Raw genomic sequence first — 8,935 nt, forward strand, 5'->3', positions numbered from 1 at the left:
CAGCTGCTGTTACTCCAACAAGTCCTCCAATGTTTGACATAGGTAGTAATGTCTCACAATCTGTAGTTGATTCCAGTGGCTCCATCCTCAACCATCAGCACCTGTACCACTATTTACGGTGGGTCCAGCTAATCCACCTAACTGTGACAAATTACACTCCTACCTTTAATTTCCCAAGTGGGAGGAGATACTCCCAGTGTTATTGGTGGAAGACCAGAATTGACATCAACAGTCAACCTAAAGGAATGGATCCCACAGCCATTCCAAGAGATAATAAATTAGTGGGCCCTCCTCCTAAAATTCCAACTGGGACGTTTACAAGAACCACCCTTTTAGAAGGTAAAAGTTGAATAAAGGTTTGCTAAGTGGCTGTATAAAGTTTTTTGAAAGTATTTGATATTTGTATTTGCAAATGTATAAATTTGTGAAAAATAGATATATGTATTCCTATGTTATAAACAAAAACTATGATTTCACAAATGCAGCAAAACCTGTAATCGGACCAGATGATGATGTTTGCCTAAAAATAACTAACATTAATTGATTTTAAGATATGATTTTATTACCTTTTTATTTGATTGATTTTACTATCTATAATATTGTTTCGTTTTTCATTTATGATTGCAGTAAATTTCTATGTATTTTACAAGCTCCTATAATAATTTTATCATGTGGATACTTTCTTAGATGCTGTGATTTATAATTTTTTCCATATGTCTGTATAAATTTTTTTTTCATTACTGAATTATATTTTTCTATCTGCTTTATGATATACAGTTCAGAGCCTTGCATCTGGAACTCATCCATTGAGAAACATCAATTATCTGGAAGTTATTAAGCCGATAAAGTGTAGATCACTAATAAGAGGGATTTTGACGAAGGAAAAATCTATTTCTGGGCAACGACCTGGTGTCGCCCTGTGAAATGGTTCCTTTGATACTATTTCTGAAGAATAAATATTGCTATTCATCCTAGAGAAAAAGAAACAATATAATGCCAAGATAAATGGCTCGCTCACTTCTTATAGAAGTGTCGGTATAGTAAGGGAGCGAGTGGAATCACTACCAGAGTCCCTTGCTTCCATTTAGCTTCTTCCTTCGAACAAAACCCCGAACTACGGAGGAGCCGTGCTACAGCTCCCGGTCTACTACTACCGTGAGCGCCTCCGACGCCTGAGACGTCATTCCTGAAGATAGCCTCCAAGCTTGGGGTAAGCTGGGTGAGGATAATCTAACTTACAGGGTGGGGTTTCACAGGGCGACACAGGTCGTTGCCCAGAAATAGATTTTTTCCTTCGTCAAAATCCCTTTTCTGGGCCTTGACCTGTGTCGGCCTGTGAAATAGTACAGAGAATGCCCAAACACCAAGCTTGAGGAACAGTACAGATAAATAAAAAGGTAAAGTTAAACACTTGTAAGGTTAATAGTATAATAATCAACTAAATTACAGTCTTACCCTAAGGGAAGTATAAGCCCTAAAACACGGGTTATTTCACTTAAAATTAGTTAGCCTAACAACAAAACAATAACAATACAGGTTAGGCAAAGACAAGATATAAGTTGATATAATACAAAGAATGGAATGAATCCGATTAGAATGATGAACAAAAGCAAACTCAAGGTAACCCAATACATGGAGGCGACTAAACTAAGTAAGGGTGCAATGGGGCAGTAGAAGGGAAGGCTACAAGAAGTTATAGTAAAAATTAAGAATCAGGAGAAAACTGTGTTTCCAGCTGCCACTGCTGGAAATTTGAGGGCTTCTAAGGGTTTTAGGTAGTGCCGTTTGAAAAACTGTCGGAGATTTCCAGCCTGTATACTTCTTAAGATCGTCAAAATTCATGTGTTGGAAATAATTAATAGATGTGGCCACCGCCCTAACATCGTGGGCCCGAGGAAAGGACTCTGGATTGGCCTGTTTAATGAAGTATAAAATTTGTTGCCTGATCCCTTTTAGGGATAAAGTACCACCTCCCTTCCTAATGACAATGGGCCTGAAGATTTCAGAGTTGTTCTGCTTAGGTAGGCTCTTAATGAGTTGACACGGACAAAGGGAAATGTCTTGAGGTAGTGGTAGGATTTTCCACGAGGACCATCTGTCCTGTGGGTTCTTCATTTTTGGCTAGAAAATGGCGATCTGGGGATAAGAGGACTTCCCCTGAGGGGAGGAACTCAATGTGGCCTGGTTCCCTTGATAAAGCTGACAGTTCTGATATTCTAGCTCCGGAGGCTAAACTTAATAAGAATAGGGTTTTCCTCAGGAGGGATATATAATTGCAAGAGTCATTGTTTAATGTCCGAGGCCAGTTTGAGGACTCATTTAAGAACCAAGAGACTGATTTAGGTCTCGTTGATGGTCTTAATCTAGCACAAGCTTTTTTGGTATGGACGTAAAGTACGAATCCGTAAGGTCTATGCTAAAACCAAATTGGAAGATCTTTTTAAGAGCTGATTTGGTCGTAGTGATAGTGCTTGCTGCTAGCCTTTCTCAAACAATGATCTGAAAGAAAGTTATGGTAGGTTTCGTTGTCATGACTTTGAGATTTGACAAACTTAAGGAACTCTGCTATTTTTCTTGACAGATGAATCATATTTTGTCGAGAGTAAGATTCTCTTTTATCTGATTCCAAGAATGAGATAGGTTCTGGGGATCAATTTCTGCATTCCTCATGGCTGCGAATTTCAGAAAAATCCATAAAGTTAGGTTTTCTGAATTCTTGAGGGAAGCGGGGACACAGTCCTGAGTTTGCACTAACTGGGTTAGTTTGGGGTTGGGAATCCGTAGTGGTCGGAGTCTCAACTATAGAGTAGAGGGACCCCAAATTGCTCTTGGGCCAGTTGGGAGCTACTAGAGCTACTTGGCCTTTGAATGTCCTGAGTTTGTCTAAAACTTTCATGAGAAGGTTCACCGGAGGGAAGAGGTAATATTCTTCCATTCGTTCCAATCGAGGATCATTGCATCCGTAGCGTATGCTAGAGGATCGAGGTTTGGGTGCCACGTAACAAGGGAGTTTGTGGTTTGACTCCGTGGCGAAGAGGTCTACTTGGAGTCCGGGGACTTGTAGACTGATCCAATTGAATGAACTCCTGTCCAGTGTCCACTCCGATTCCAACGGAGCGGAGCGTGATAGAGCGTCTGCTACTACGTTCTTGACTCCTGCCAGGTGAGTGGCTGACAGGTGCCATTTGTTTTGCATGCCAGAGAAAAGATGGCTATCATGACATGGTTCAAGTGGCTTGACTTGGATCCGCCCCTGTTGATGCAGTGTACTACTACTGCACTGTCCAGAACTAATTTGAAATGAGAGTTCTTGGGCGGACGGAGTCGTTTCAGTGTGAGGAATACTGCCATGGCCTCCAGTACATTGATATGTAGCTGGCGGAATGTTAACGACCAAGTTCCTTGAACTTTTTTCGTACTGGGAGTATCCTCCCCACCCTGTTAGTGAGGCGTCTGTGTGGATCACTAATGATGGAGGGGGAAACTGTAGAGGAATTGCTTTTGAAAGGTTCTTTGTCTCCGTCCAGGGGCGGAGACGTTTCCGTAAGATTGCTGGGATAAAGGCTAGTTTGTCCCGTGATCTGCAATTCGCTCTTGAGCGCCATACTCTGTTTATATCTTTGAGTTTGGCTCTGAGCAGAAACGTCTGTGACTGATGCAAACTGGAGAGAGCCCAGGATCCTCTCCTGGCACCTCCTGGATGTTTGTTGTCGTTTGAGAAATTGTTTTGTAGCTCTTGCAATTTCTTTCCTTTTCAACGACGGAATTGATAGAGTGTGCGATTGTAAGTCCCACTGAAGGCCTAACCACTGGAATCGAGATTCCGGTGTTAGTCTGGACTTGGTTTTGTTTATTTGAAAACCTAAATGTTCCAGGAATTTGATCACTCTGACCGTTGCTTCTTTGCATTCTTTGGGGTTCTTTGCCCAAATAAGCCAATCGTCCAGATAAGCCACTAACATTATTCCCTGTTTCCTTAGCTCTTGCACTACTGCTTCCGCCAATTTGGTGAAGATCCTGGGGGCTATGTTGAGCCCGAATGGCATTACCTTGAAGGAGTAGGATCTGTTGCCTAGTTGAAGCCTAGGAATGGACGGAAGTGTCTGGCTATGGGAACATGATAGTAGGCATCTGTAAGATCTATAGAGGTTTGTGACGGCCCCACGGGGAAGTAAGGTCCGTACCTGCGAAACGGTCAGCATCCTGAACTTGTCGCAATGAATGAATAAGTTCAGATGGACAAGTCTAAGATGATTCTTCGGTTTACCGAGTCTTTCTTTGGCACGCTGAACAAGCGTCCTTGAAATTTTAAATTGTTGACTCTTGAGACTACTCCTTTGAGAAGGAGGTCTTCGGTATACTCTACCAATTCCGTTGTTGGTGCTTGATAGAATCTGTTGGTTGGAGGAGGGCCCTCTAGCCAACTCCAACCTAGTCCCTTTGTTACTATACTTTGAGCCCAAGGGCTGAACCCCCACCGCTGGCGGAAGAGGTACAGCCTCCCTCCTACCTTGGGATTCTCACTGCTGGTTGCCGAGGGGCGGCCACCTCTTGCTCCTCGGAAACCTCTTCCCCTGTTAGCAGCCCTGCCGGATCCTCTGAATCGAGAGGCACCTCTTGCTCTACTGCCTCTCGCAAACCTATTGAAAGCCTGAAAGTTCTGGCTTTTCATAGTTGGAATTGTAGGCTGGCGAGACAGCAAAGGAAGTGGAGGGTTGAGATTGCTGGGACTGAGGGGTCAGAACAAGGTATTGTTGTTGACCCTTTGACGATGGTTGCCCTTGTGATGCTGGGACTGCCTGAACCAACGTTTGTTGAGAAGGCTGGAAGGGAGAGAACTTCCTTGGTTTCTTCTTGTTCCTTGGGTTAGGACAGAACGATTCCTGCCTCCGCTTTGCTACCAGTCCCCACCTGACTTTGAGGCACTGGTTGACCTTAGAAGCCTCATGAAGGACTTCTGCTACTACTGGTGCTGGAAAGAGGTCCGTTCCCCAAATTGAGGAAGCAATCAGTTTATTCGTTCATGGCGGATAGTAGCTTCCGCCAGAACGTGCTTCCTACAATTTTCTCCTGGCTATGAGGAAGTCGTAAAGGTCACACTGCATGGTGTGCAGCAGACCTTTAGCCAAAACTTTAAATAACGGCTCTTGTTGGTATACAAGAGCCGTCATCTCCGCCATAGTCATGGAGGAAAGGGATCGCGAGCCTAGTCCCGGGCGTCGTACTCCATCTGGATGAGAGAGTCCGACAACCTGGGAGTCTCTCACTAAAGAGAGAGGTGGCACAGTCCGCCTTTAGTTTTCCTACTGAGAAAGTAGGAACTGCCCCTTCGAAGTACGTCTCGGAGCCTGGGACTAAGAGAGAGGTGGGTTCCGTCTCTCGTAGTTGAGGCAGGGGGCTCGTCTTTCAGGGCGGCCTGAAAGGTTGCTTCCATACCTTAAGGGTCAGTGGTAGCGGAGTCCCTTCCACCGGAGTAAAAATGGTGTAAAGGACTCCTAAAGGCTGTGAGCGGTGTTTTCACACCCCCATTCTTCCAGACTTCTCATTAGAGTCTGCTGTGGCCTGTTCCCTCGGAAGGACTCACTGTTTCCTGGGAACCTTGTCCTCTCTCATCATCGCTGCTTCCGTTAGTCGGACGTAGCCAATGAATGGTGGTTGAAGGTCTCTGGGGTGGAACTCGAAGTCCTCACGCCTTCGAGTTCCTATGCCTTCGATTGTCAACATTCCGTTGACAAACGGGGCATACGAAGCGATCCTCCAAGGGTTGGTTGGCCGCCTTGAATTCCGGCAGTTGGCTGGAATCTGCATTGGAAGAGGAGAAGGTGGCACAGATAGAGGGGAACCTGCCGCAATCGAGGTTTGGATCCCGGCGATGGCATTCTCCTGAGCGGCCAGCCGTTTCCGCCAGCGATTGGATCGACTGGCCGGAAGACGTAACAGAACTGGAGAGCTGGGAGAGCACCGAGCCGACCTTGTGTCAACCAAGGCAAACCCCTACGATCACTCCCACCTGCTCCAGAATGTTAGCCGAAAAGGATTCGGATCAAAAAGAGGGACTTGAGCCCGATCCTTACGTGATCTATGTTTGGGGGACCTCGACGCAGAGGAAGAGGCCTCCCTTGACCTAACTGATCCGGGGTGGTGAGCCGGAGTTTTATAGTGTCCTGTCAGGATGACCGATTTCTTGGGGAGAGACTTTTTAAGTTTCTCCTCGGTCATCTTAGCCTTGGGGATCACTGAAGTAGCCTTAGGACGGACAGACCGCTGCTCTTCAGTGAAGCCCCGAAAGAAGTGGAAGTAGAAGGATCAGTAGAAGGTGATGGAGAAAGGGAATTCAGAAATGGGCCCTGAGAACCACAGGAGCTGCCCCTACTACACCCTTACCTGTACCCATGGAGTCAATAGCCAATGGGTTCAACGTCGAGGTTCATTGCCGCAACGTCTTCTGCAACGTCCTCTGGGAAATCCCCCTCCTGAGGGAGATCATGACTTGAATGTCGGCCAGCAAAGGGGCGGCCGCTATCGGGTCCACCACTGATCCTTTCTTGGCTCCTGGGAATATTAGGTCCGCCATATCCTGGAAGGGTAAGAATGTAGGGGCGGCCCTTAGAATTCCGGCCAAACCCCCTACCCAAGCTTTGAGAGTCGACAAAGCTTTCTTCTTTTCTTCATCAGAACCCTGTAAAAAGGGTCTAGAGTTAGGGAGAGGATAGGGGAGGAATGTCTGTTGTGTTGAGATTATATTGAATATGTGTCTCATATGTGAAAGGTATAATATAACAACAAGTATTCCAGGTGACGAATGAATGAAGAAAGTTGCTAAGAAAACTTACTACTAGTGAGGCATCTCCTACTAGCAAGTAGCAGGTTTGGCAAGCTTCATGATGCCAAACGATAAAATCCTCACTTTCACTGCACATCCTGCATGAGAACGGCATACTATATGGCCGCACAGGTCTTGGAGGATGGCCACTGCACCCAATCTCCTGGCACAACATCTGTAAGTCAAAGGATACATGAGTACCAATGACAACCTCCGGTGGAATAATATGCAAACTATCCGTGGGTGCCGGAGTAGGACCGACGGATAGAGATCTACGTATGAATATTACGTAGAGAAAATTACGAGGGGGGAAGAAAAGTCTCTGCCTCCGCCTAAGCTCACTTGTCATATGACTAAAGAAAAAATAGACTCCCGTAGGGCCCGGAGTTCTCCGTATGGCCCGGAGTTAATTAATATGAGTGAGCAATGTCAAACTTCTAACGAAGCAAGGGATAGTACGAGAGGCGGAAATAAAAAACCCCCCGGAGTAACGCAAAAGATTCTACATTAAATAAACACAAAATAAAACAACAAAATAAAAACCCTTATATCAGTAATGCTCGTGTGAACTATCCTAAGTGGATAGGAACCCAGTGGTTCCCTCCCCCCCTCTCTATGTTCGGTAGCGGCGGATAGACACCTGCCGGACTGAACTGAGGGGGAAAGAGTAGGGAAGATGTGGGGTAGGGGAGCCCTCCCCTGAGCGGCCAGTTAAGGACGGAGAAGAGGGGGGAGGAGGTCCCGAGCCCCCGAGGCACGTGACGAGTGAGAGTACCAGTAGGGGAGGGGAGATCCCCACCAGTCCCGTGAGTCACCCCCTCTCATGCAGACTCGGACGCTAGCGTGAGAGAAACGAGTCATCACCCATCGACGTGGATGGCAATGTATGGAGGGGGGGGAATGGGGGGACGGGAGGGGGGACCCCGTAACCGGGTGGCTCACCGTGATAACCGGTGGTCTTCCCAGCCAGGTGAAATGATACGAGGTGGGGAAGAACCGTCGGAACAACATCAATATCACTTGATATAAATAGGATTATTTATAATAATCAATCAAATAAAATTAAGCGATATCTTAAAGCTAGACTAACACGGGGAACACGAAGCTAAGCAAACAGAAATTAGGTTAATCGCCGATCCGAAGAAAGGGGTATGTTAGCCTAATTTAACCTCTAGTTCAAGAAAAACGGGGGGCATGGCTAATCACCATCGACAATTGGGGTATGAAAGCCTAACTTAACGGTAAAATAAAATAAATTATAACAGGGAAGCTAATCGCCATACCGAAGCATGGTGTATGTTAGCCAACCTAGTACCTATAATATTATTAAAGGTAATCAGGAACTAGAGAAGGAAAAGAGAACATCAGAATAATTAAGATGATATGACTCTCATCGTGACTGATAAAACTCCTAACAATGTAAGGCGTAGCTAGACTAAGGTCCGAAACGTGCGGTCGGACGTGCCCCGTGGAGGCCTAACTAAAAAACTAACTGCATAAAGATATAGAGACTATGTATAAGTAACCATATCTAAAGTACTGAGAAAAAGGAAACTCTAACGGTATATGGAAGACCGAAAGAGATAACCCATACCGCCATGCGGTCGAGGGGCCCCATACCGGCCGATAAGGCTCCGAATATGTATAAAACACGAAGATCATCATAAAATGAGATCAGTAACCCCAAACAGTACTTAACTTAGAAGCAGAAGTTGAAGACATCTTGAAAATAAATCCAAATAAATCCAAATAGAGCGAAACACAGCACCGAAAAATTTTAACGTTTGGTGTAACGCGCGCTATCGAAGGAATGACGTCTCAGGCGTCGGAGGCGCTCACGGTAGTAGTAGACCGGGAGCTGTAGCACGGCTCCTCCGTAGTTCGGGGTTTTGTCGAAGGAAGAAGCTAAATGGCAAGGGACCTCTGGTAGTGATTCCACTCGCTCCTTACTATACCGACACTTCTATAAGAAGTGAGCGAGCCATTTATCTTGGCATTATATTGTTTCTTTTTTCTCTAGGATGAATAGCAATATTTATTCTTCAGAAATAGTATCAAAGGAACCATTTCACAGGCCGACACAGGTCAAGCCCAGAATACTGCAGTAACGAC

This window comes from Macrobrachium nipponense, chromosome 2 (genome assembly GCF_015104395.2).
Source record: "Macrobrachium nipponense isolate FS-2020 chromosome 2, ASM1510439v2, whole genome shotgun sequence".
NCBI lineage: Eukaryota > Metazoa > Arthropoda > Malacostraca > Decapoda > Palaemonidae > Macrobrachium > Macrobrachium nipponense.